This window comes from Sturnus vulgaris, chromosome 26 (assembly GCF_052056855.1).
Source record: "Sturnus vulgaris isolate bStuVul1 chromosome 26, bStuVul1.hap1, whole genome shotgun sequence".
Taxonomy (NCBI): Eukaryota; Metazoa; Chordata; class Aves; order Passeriformes; family Sturnidae; genus Sturnus; species Sturnus vulgaris.
The window spans coordinates 7,095,156-7,105,941 of NC_142268.1; positions in this window are offsets into that span (position 1 = coordinate 7,095,156).

Below are 10,786 nucleotides of genomic sequence, written 5' to 3' on the forward strand. Positions count from 1 at the left end.
CTATTCCTGTCTCGCGATCACAATTCCAGTGTGAGGTCCTGAATCCTGTTTGGAATTACAATTGCATATCCTGGCTAGGAGTCACAATTCCAGTCTGAGGCCACAATTCCCAGTTGGACTCACAACTGCCGGTCAAGGCTCGAGGTCACAATTCCAGTCTGAGGTCACAAGTCCTGTTTGGAATTACAACTGGAGTTCAAGGCTCGAGGTCACAATTACAGTTTGGATTCACAATAGCAGTTCATGGAATGAAATCACAGTTCCAGTCTTAGGTCAATATTCCTGTTTGGAATCACAATGGCAGTTCAAGGCTCGAGATCACAATTCCAGTCTGAGCCCCCAATTCCGTGTTGGAATCACAACTGCTATTCCTGTCTCGCGATCACAATTCCAGTGTGAGGTCCTGAATCCTGTTTGGAATTACAATTGCAGATCCTGGCTAGGAGTCACAATTCCAGTCTGAGGCCACAATTGCCAGTTGGACTCACAACTGCCGTTCAAGACTCGAGGTCACAATTCCAGTCTGAGGTCACAAGTCCTGTTTGGAATCACAACTGGAATTCAAGGCTCGAGGTCACAATTACAGTTTGGATTCACAATAGCAGTTCATGGAATGAAATCACAATTCCAGTCTTAGGTCAATATTCCTGTTTGGAATCACAATGGCAATTCAAGGTTCGAGATCACAATTCCAGTCTGAGCCCCCAGTTACGTGTTGGAATCACAACTGATGTTCATGTCTCGAGATCACGATTCCAGTCTGAGGACCCAATTCCGGTTTGGTATCACAAATGCAGCCCAAGGCTCAGGGTCACAATTCAAGTATGAGGCCACGATTCCCGTTTGGAATCACAACTGCTATTCCTGTCTCAAGATCACAATTCCAGTCTGAGGCCACAATTCCCGTTTGGAATCACAACTGCTGGTCCTGTCTCGAGGTCACGATTCCAGTCTGAGGACCCAATTCCGATTTGAAATCACAATGGCAGTTCAAGGCTCGAGATCACAATTCCTGTCTGAGCCCCCAATTCCGTGTTGGAATCACAACTGATGTTCATGTCTCAAGATCACGATTCCAGTCTGAGGACCCAATTCCGGTTTGGAATCACAATTGCAGTTCAAGGCTTGAGATCACAATGCCAGACTGAGGTCACAATTCCCGTTTGGAATCACAACTGCTGCTCAATGCTCGGGGTCACAATTCCAGTCTGAGGCCACAATTCCCGTTTGGAATCACGACTGCTGATCCTGTCTCGAGGTCAAGATTCCAGTCTGAGGACCCAATTCAGATTTGAAATCACAATTGCAGTTCAAGGCTCGAGATCACAATTCCAGTCTGAGCCCCCAATTCCGCGTTGGAATCATAACTGATGTTCATGTCTCAAGATCACGATTCCAGTCTGAGGACCCAATTCCGGTTTGGTATCACAAATGCAGCACGTGGCTCAGGGTCACAATTCAAGTCTGAGGCCGCAATTCCGCTTTGGAATCACAACTTAATTTCAAGGTTCGAAGTCACAGTTCCAGTCTGAGGTCCCAATTCCGGCTCTGAATCGTAACTGCTCTACAATGCTCGAGGTGACGATTCCAGTCTGAGGACTCAATTCCCGTATGGTATCACAAATGCAGCTCAAGCCTAGCTGTCACATTTCCAGTCTGAGGCCCCAATTCCCGTTTGGAATCAGTACTGCAGTTCAAGGCTCGAGGTCACAATTCCTGTTTGGAATCACAATAGCAGTTTTTGGAATGAGGTCACAATTACTGTCTGAGGTCATAATTTCTGTTTGGAATCACAATTGCAGTTCAAAGCTCGAGGTCTCAATTCCAGTCTGAGGCCACAATTCCGGTTTGGAATCACAATTGCAGTTCAAGGCTTGAGATCACAATGCCAGACTGAGGTCACAATTCCCGTTTGGAATCACAACTGCTGCTCAATGCTCGGGGTCACAATTCCAGTCTGAGGCCACAATTCCCGTTTGGAATCACAACTGCTGATCCTGTCTCGAGGTCAAGATTCCAGTCTGAGGACCCAATTCCGATTTGAAATCACAATGGCAGTTCAAGGCTCGAGATCACAATTCCAGTCTGAGCCCCCAATTCCGTGTTGGAATCACAACTGATGTTCATGTCTCGAGATCACGATTCCAGTCTGAGGACCCAATTCCGGTTTGGTATCACAAATGCAGCACATGGCTCAGGGTCACAATTCAAGTCTGAGGCCAAAATTCTGCTTTGGAATCACAACTTAATTTCAAGGTTGGAAGTCACAGTTCCAGTCTGAGGTCCCAATTCCGGCTCTGAATCGTAACTGCTCAACATTGCTCGAGGTGACAATTCCAGTCTGAAGACTCAATTCCGGTATGGTATCACAACTGCAGCTCAAGCCTAGTTGTCACATTTCCAGTCTGAGGCCACGATTCCCGTTTGGAATCACAACTGCTATTCCTGTCTCGAGATCACAATTCCAGTCTGAGGTCACAATTCCGGTTTGGAATCACAATTGCAGTTCAAGGCTCGAGATCACAATTCCAGTCTGATCCCCCAGTTCCGTGTGGGAATCACAACTGCTATTCCTGTCTCGCGATCACAATTCCAGTGTGAGGTCCTGAATCCTGTTTGGAATTACAATTGCATATCCTGGCTAGGAGTCACAATTCCAGTCTGAGGCCACAATTCCCAGTTGGACTCACAACTGCCGGTCAAGGCTCGAGGTCACAATTCCAGTCTGAGGTCACAAGTCCTGTTTGGAATTACAACTGGAGTTCAAGGCTCGAGGTCACAATTACAGTTTGGATTCACAATAGCAGTTCATGGAATGAAATCACAGTTCCAGTCTTAGGTCAATATTCCTGTTTGGAATCACAATGGCAGTTCAAGGCTCGAGATCACAATTCCAGTCTGAGCCCCCAATTCCGTGTTGGAATCACAACTGCTATTCCTGTCTCGCGATCACAATTCCAGTGTGAGGTCCTGAATCCTGTTTGGAATTACAATTGCAGATCCTGGCTAGGAGTCACAATTCCAGTCTGAGGCCACAATTGCCAGTTGGACTCACAACTGCCGTTCAAGACTCGAGGTCACAATTCCAGTCTGAGGTCACAAGTCCTGTTTGGAATCACAACTGGAATTCAAGGCTCGAGGTCACAATTACAGTTTGGATTCACAATAGCAGTTCATGGAATGAAATCACAATTCCAGTCTTAGGTCAATATTCCTGTTTGGAATCACAATGGCAATTCAAGGTTCGAGATCACAATTCCAGTCTGAGCCCCCAGTTACGTGTTGGAATCACAACTGATGTTCATGTCTCGAGATCACGATTCCAGTCTGAGGACCCAATTCCGGTTTGGTATCACAAATGCAGCCCAAGGCTCAGGGTCACAATTCAAGTATGAGGCCACGATTCCCGTTTGGAATCACAACTGCTATTCCTGTCTCAAGATCACAATTCCAGTCTGAGGCCCCAATTCCCGTTTGGAATCAGTACTGCAGTTCAAGGCTCGAGGTCACAATTCCTGTTTGAAATCACAATAGCAGTTTTTGGAATGAGGTCACAATTACTGTCTGAGGTCATAATTTCTGTTTGGAATCACAATTGCAGTTCAAAGCTCGAGGTCTCAATTCCAGTCTGAGGCCACAATTCCGGTTTGGAATCACAATTGCAGTTCAAGGCTTGAGATCACAATGCCAGACTGAGGTCACAATTCCCGTTTGGAATCACAACTGCTGGTCCTGTCTCGAGGTCACGATTCCAGTCTGAGGACCCAATTCCGATTTGAAATCACAATGGCAGTTCAAGGCTCGAGATCACAATTCCAGTCTGAGCCCCCAATTCCGTGTTGGAATTACAACTGATGTTCATGTCTCGAGATCACGATTCCAGTCTGAGGACCCAATTCCGGTTTGGTATCACAAATGCAGCACAAGGCTCAGGGTCACATCAAGTCTGAGGCCACAATTCCGCTTTGGAATCACAACTTAATTTCAAGGTTTGAAGTCACAGTTCCAGTCTGAGGTCCCAATTCCGGCTCTGAATCGTAACTGCTCTACATTGCTCAAGGTGACGATTCCAGTCTGAAGACTCAATTCCGGTATGGTATCACAACTGCAGCTCAAGCCTAGTTGTCACATTTCCAGTCTGAGGCCACGATTCCCGTTTGGAATCAGTACTGCAGTTCAAGGCTCGAGGTCACAATTCCTGTTTGGAATCACAATAGCAGTTCATGGAATGAGGTCACAATTACTCTCTGAGGTCATAATTTCTGTTTGGAATCACAATTGTAGTTCAAAGCTCGAGGTCTCAATTCCAGTATGAGGCCACAATTCCCGTTTGGAATCACAACTGCTATCCCTGTCTCGAGATCACAATTCCAGTCTGAGGCCCCAATTCCCGTTTGGAATCAGTACTGCAGTTCAAGGCTCGAGGTCACAATTCCTGTTTGGAATCACAATAGCAGTTTTTGGAATGAGGTCACAATTACTGTCTGAGGTCATAATTTCTGTTTTGAATCACAATTGCAGTTCAAAGCTCGAGGTCTCAATTCCAGTCTGAGGCCACAATTCCTGTTTGGAATCACAACTGCTGATCCTGTCTCGAGATCACGATTCCAGTCTGAGGACCCAATTCCGGTTTGGTATCACAAATGCAGCACATGGCTCAGGGTCACAATTCAAGTCTGAGGCCACAATTCCGCTTTGGAATCACAACTTAATTTCAAGGTTCGAAGTCACAGTTCCAGTCTGAGGTCCCAATTCTGGCTCTGGATCGTAACTGCTCTACATTGCTCGAGGTGACGATTCCAGTCTGAGGACTCAATTCCGGTATGGTATCACAACTGCAGCTAAAGCCTAGTTGTCACATTTCCAGTCTGAGGCCACAATTCCCGTTTGGAATCACAACTGCTATTCCTGTCTCGAGACCACAATTCCAGTCTGAGGCCCCAATTCCCGTTTGGAATCAGTACTGCAGATCATGACTAGGAGTCACAATTCCAGTCTGAGGCCACAATTCCCAGTTGGACTCACAACTGCCGGTCAAGGCTTGAGGTAACAATTCCAGTCTGAGGTCACAATTCCCGTTTGGAATCACAACTGGAGTTCAAGGCTCGAGGTCACAATTACAGTTTGGATTCACAATAGCAGTTCATGGACTGAAATCACAATTCCAGTCTTAGGTCAATATTCCTGTTTGGAATCACAATGGCAGTTCAAGGCTCGAGGTCACAATTCCTGTCTGAGGTCACAAGTCCTGTTTGGAATCACAACTGATGTTCATGTCTCGAGATCACGATTCCAGTCTGAGGACCCAATTCCGGTTTGGCATCACAAATGCAGCACAAGGCTCAGGGTCACAATTCAAGTCTGAGGCCACAATTCCGCTTTGGAATCACAACTTAATTTCAAGGTTCGAAGTCACAGTTCCGGTCTGAGGTCCCAATTCCGGCTCTGAATCGTAACTGCTCTACATTGCTCGAGGTGACGATTCCAGTCAGAAGACTCAATTCCGGTATGGTATCACCACTGCAGCTCAAGCCTAGTTGTCACATTTCCAGTCTGAGGCCACGATTCCCGTTTGGAATCACAACTGCTATTCCTGTCTCGAGATCACAATTCCAGTCTGAGGCCCCAATTCCCGTTTGGAATCAGTACTGCAGATCATCGCTAGGAGTCACAATTCCAGTCTGAGGCCACAATTCCCAGTTGGACTCACAACTGCCGGTCAAGGCTCGAGGTCACAATTCCAGTCTGAGGTCACAAGTCCTGTTTGGAATCACAACTGGAGTTCAAGGCTCGAGGTCACAATTACAGTTTGGATTCACAATAGCAGTTCATGGAATGAAATCACAATTCCAGTCTTAGGTCAATATTCCTGTTTGGAATCACAATGGCAATTCAAGGTTCGAGATCACAATTCCAGTCTGAGCCCCCAATTCCGTGTTGGAATCACAACTGATGTTCATGTCTCGAGATCACGATTCCAGTCTGAGGACCCAATTCCGGTTTGGTATCACAAATGCAGCCCGAGGCTCAGGGTCACAATTCAAGTATGAGGCCACGATTCCCGTTTGGAATCACAACTGCTATTCCTGTCTCAAGATCACAATTCCAGTCTGAGGCCCCAATTCCCGTTTGGAATCAGTACTGCAGTTCAAGGCTCGAGGTCACAATTCCTGTTTGAAATCACAATAGCAGTTTTTGGAATGAGGTCACAATTACTGTCTGAGGTCATAATTTCTGTTTGGAATCACAATTGCAGTTCAAAGCTCGAGGTCTCAATTCCAGTCTGAGGCCACAATTCCGGTTTGGAATCACAATTGCAGTTCAAGGCTTGAGATCACAATGCCAGACTGGGGTCACAATTCCCGTTTGGAATCACAACTGCTGCTCAATGCTCGGGGTCACAATTCCAGTCTGAGGCCACAATTCCCGTTTGGAATCACAACTGCTGGTCCTGTCTCGAGGTCACGATTCCAGTCTGAGGACCCAATTCCGGTTTGGTATCACAAATGCAGCCCAAGGCTCAGGATCACAATTCAAGTATGAGGTCACGATTCCCGTTTGGAATCACAACTGCTATTCCTGTCTCAAGATCACAATTCCAGTCTGAGGCCCCAATTCCCGTTTGGAATCAGTACTGCAGTTCAAGGCTCGAGGTCACAATTCCTGTTTGAAATCACAATAGCAGTTTTTGGAATGAGGTCACAATTACTGTCTGAGGTCATAATTTCTGTTTGGAATCACAATTGCAGTTCAAAGCTCGAGGTCTCAATTCCAGTCTGAGGCCACAATTCCGGTTTGGAATCACAATTGCAGTTCAAGGCTTGAGATCACAATGCCAGACTGGGGTCACAATTCCCGTTTGGAATCACAACTGCTGCTCAATGCTCGGGGTCACAATTCCAGTCTGAGGCCACAATTCCCGTTTGGAATCACAACTGCTGGTCCTGTCTCGAGGTCACGATTCCAGTCTGAGGACCCAATTCCGATTTGGTATCACAAATGCAGCCCAAGGCTCAGGATCACAATTCAAGTATGAGGCCACGATTCCCGTTTGGAATCACAACTGCTATTCCTGTCTCAAGATCACAATTCCAGTCTGAGGCCCCAATTCCCGTTTGGAATCAGTACTGCAGTTCAAGGCTTGAGGTCACAATTCCTGTTTAGAATCACAATAGCAGTTCATGGAATGAGGTCACAATTACTCTCTGAGGTCATAATTTCTGTTTGGAATCACAATTGCAGTTCAAAGCTCGAGGTCTCAATTCCAGTCTGAGGCCACAATTCCGGTTTGGAATCACATTTGCAGTTCAAGGCTTGAGATCACAATGCCAGACTGAGGTCACAATTCCCGTTTGGAATCACAACTGCTGCTCAATGCTCGGGGTCACAATTCCAGTCTGAGGCCACAATTCCCGTTTGGAATCACAACTGCTGATCCTGTCTCGAGGTCAAGATTCCAGTCTGAGGACCCAATTCCGATTTGAAATCACGATTGCAGTTCAAGGCTCGAGATCACAATTCCAGTCTGAGCCCCCAATTCCGTGTTGGAATCACAACTGATGTTCATGTCTCGAGATCACGATTCCAGTCTGAGGACCCAATTCCGGTTTGGTATCACAAATGCAGCACAAGGCTCAGGGTCACAATTCAAGTCTGAGGCCACAATTCTGCTTTGGAATCACAACTTAATTTCAAGGTTGGAAGTCACAGTTCCAGTCTGAGGTCCCAATTCCGGCTCTGAATCGTAACTGCTCAACATTGCTCGAGGTGACAATTCCAGTCTGAAGACTCAATTCCGTTATGGTATCACAACTGCAGCTAAAGCCTAGTTGTCACATTTCCAGTCTGAGGCCACGATTCCCGTTTGGAATCACAACTGCTATTCCTGTCTCGAGATCACGATTCCAGTCTGAGGTCACAATTCCGGTTTGGAATCACAATTGCAGTTCAAGGCTCGAGATCACAATTCCAGTCTGAGCCCCCAATTCCGTGTTGGAATCACAACTGCTATTCCTGTCTCGCGATCACAATTCCAGTGTGAGGTCCTGAATCCTGTTTGGAATTACAATTGCAGATCCTGGCTAGGAGTCACAATTCCAGTCTGAGGCCACAATTGCCAGTTGGACTCACAACTGCCGTTCAAGACTCGAGGTCACAATTCCAGTCTGAGGTCACAAGTCCTGTTTGGAATCACAACTGGAGTTCAAGGCTCGAGGTCACAATTACAGTTTGGATTCACAATAGCAGTTCATGGAATGAAATCACAATTCCAGTCTTAGGTCAATATTCCTGTTTGGAATCACAATGGCAATTCAAGGTTCGAGATCACAATTCCAGTCTGAGCCCCCAATTCCGTGTTGGAATCACAACTGATGTTCATGTCTCGAGATCACGATTCCAGTCTGAGGACCCAATTCCGGTTTGGTATCACAAATGCAGCCCAAGGCTCAGGGTCACAATTCAAGTATGAGGCCACGATTCCCGTTTGGAATCACAACTGCTATTCCTGTCTCAAGATCACAATTCCAGTCTGAGGCCCCAATTCCCGTTTGGAATCAGTACTGCAGTTCAAGGCTCGAGGTCACAATTCCTTTTTGAAATCACAATAGCAGTTTTTGGAATGAGGTCACAATTACTCTCTGAGGTCATAATTTCTGTTTGGAATCACAATTGCAGTTCAAAGCTCGAGGTCTCAATTCCAGTCTGAGGCCACAATTCCGGTTTGGAATCACAATTGCAGTTCAAGGCTTGAGATCACAATGCCAGACTGAGGTCACAATTCCCGTTTGGAATCACAACTGCTGCTCAATGCTCGGGGTCACAATTCCAGTCTGAGGCCACAATTCCCGTTTGGAATCACAACTGCTGGTCCTGTCTCGAGGTCACGATTCCAGTCTGAGGACCCAATTCCGATTTGAAATCACAATGGCAGTTCAAGGCTCGAGATCACAATTCCAGTCTGAGCCCCCAATTCCGTGTTGGAATCACAACTGATGTTCATGTCTCGAGATCACGATTCCAGTCTGAGGACCCAATTCCGGTTTGGTATCACAAATGCAGCACAAGGCTCAGGGGCACATCAAGTCTGAGGCCACAATTCCGCTTTGGAATCACAACTTAATTTCAAGGTTTGAAGTCACAGTTCCAGTCTGAGGTCCCAATTCCGGCTCTGAATCGTAACTGCTCTACATTGCTCGAGGTGACGATTCCAGTCTGAAGACTCAATTCCGGTATGGTATCACAACTGCAGCTCAAGCCTAGTTGTCACATTTCCAGTCTGAGGCCACGATTCCCGTTTGGAATCACAACTGCTATTCCTGTCTCGAGATCAAAATTCCAGTCTGAGGCCCCAATTCCTGTTTGGAATCAGTACTGCAGTTCAAGGCTCGAGGTCACAATTCCTGTTTGGAATCACAATAGCAGTTCATGGAATGAGGTCACAATTACTCTCTGAGGTCATAATTTCTGTTTGGAATCACAATTGCAGTTCAAAGCTCGAGGTCATAATTCCAGTATGAGGCCACAATTCCCGTTTGGAATCACAACTGCTATTCCTGTCTCAAGATCACAATTCCAGTCTGAGGCCCCAATTCCCGTTTGGAATCAGTACTGCAGTTCAAGGCTCGAGGTCACAATTCCTGTTTGGAATCACAATAGCAGTTTTTGGAATGAGGTCACAATTACTCTCTGAGGTCATAATTTCTGTTTGGAATCACAATTGCAGTTCAAAGCTCGAGGTCTCAATTCCAGTCTGAGGCCACAATTCCGGTTTGGAATCACAATTGCAGTTCAAGGCTTGAGATCACAATGCCAGACTGAGGTCACAATTCACGTTTGGAATCACAACTGCTGCTCAATGCTCGGGGTCACAATTCCAGTCTGAGCCCCCAATTCCGCGTTGGAATCACAACTGATGTTCATGTCTCAAGATCACGATTCCAGTCTGATGACCCAATTCCGGTTTGGTATCACAAATGCAGCACATGGCTCAGGGTCACAATTCAAGTCTGAGGCCACAATTCCGCTTTGGAATCACAACTTAATTTCAAGGTTTGAAGTCACAGTTCCAGTCTGAGGTCCCAATTCCGGCTCTGAATCGTAACTGCTCTACATTGCTCGAGGTGATGATTCCAGTCTGAAGACTCAATTCCGGTATGGTATCACCACTGCAGCTCAAGCCTAGTTGTCACATTTCCAGTCTGAGGCCACGATTCCCGTTTGGAATCACAACTGCTATTCCTGTCTCAAGATAACAATTCCAGTCTGAGGCCCCAATTCCCGTTTGGAATCAGTACTGCAGATCATCGCTAGGAGTCACAATTCCAGTCTGAGGCCCCAATTCCCAGTTGGACTCACAACTGCCGGTCAAGGCTCGTGGTCACAATTCCAGTCTGAGGTCACAAGTCCTGTTTGGAATCACAACTGGAGTTCAAGGCTCGAGGTCACAATTACAGTTTGGATTCACAATAGCAGTTCATGGACTGAAATCACAATTCCAGTCTTAGGTCAATATTCCTGTTTGGAATCACAATGGCAGTTCAAGGCTCGAGATCACAATTCCAGTCTGAGCCCCCAATTCCGTGTTGGAATCACAACTGATGTTCATGTCTCGAGATCACGATTCCAGTCTGAGGACCCAATTCCGGTTTGGTATCACAAATGCAGCACAAGGCTCAGGGTCACAATTCAAGTCTGAGGCCAAAATTCCGCTTTGGAATCACAACTTAATTTCAAGGTTGGAAGTCACAGTTCCAGTCTGAGGTCCCAATTCCGGCTTGTAAGGGTT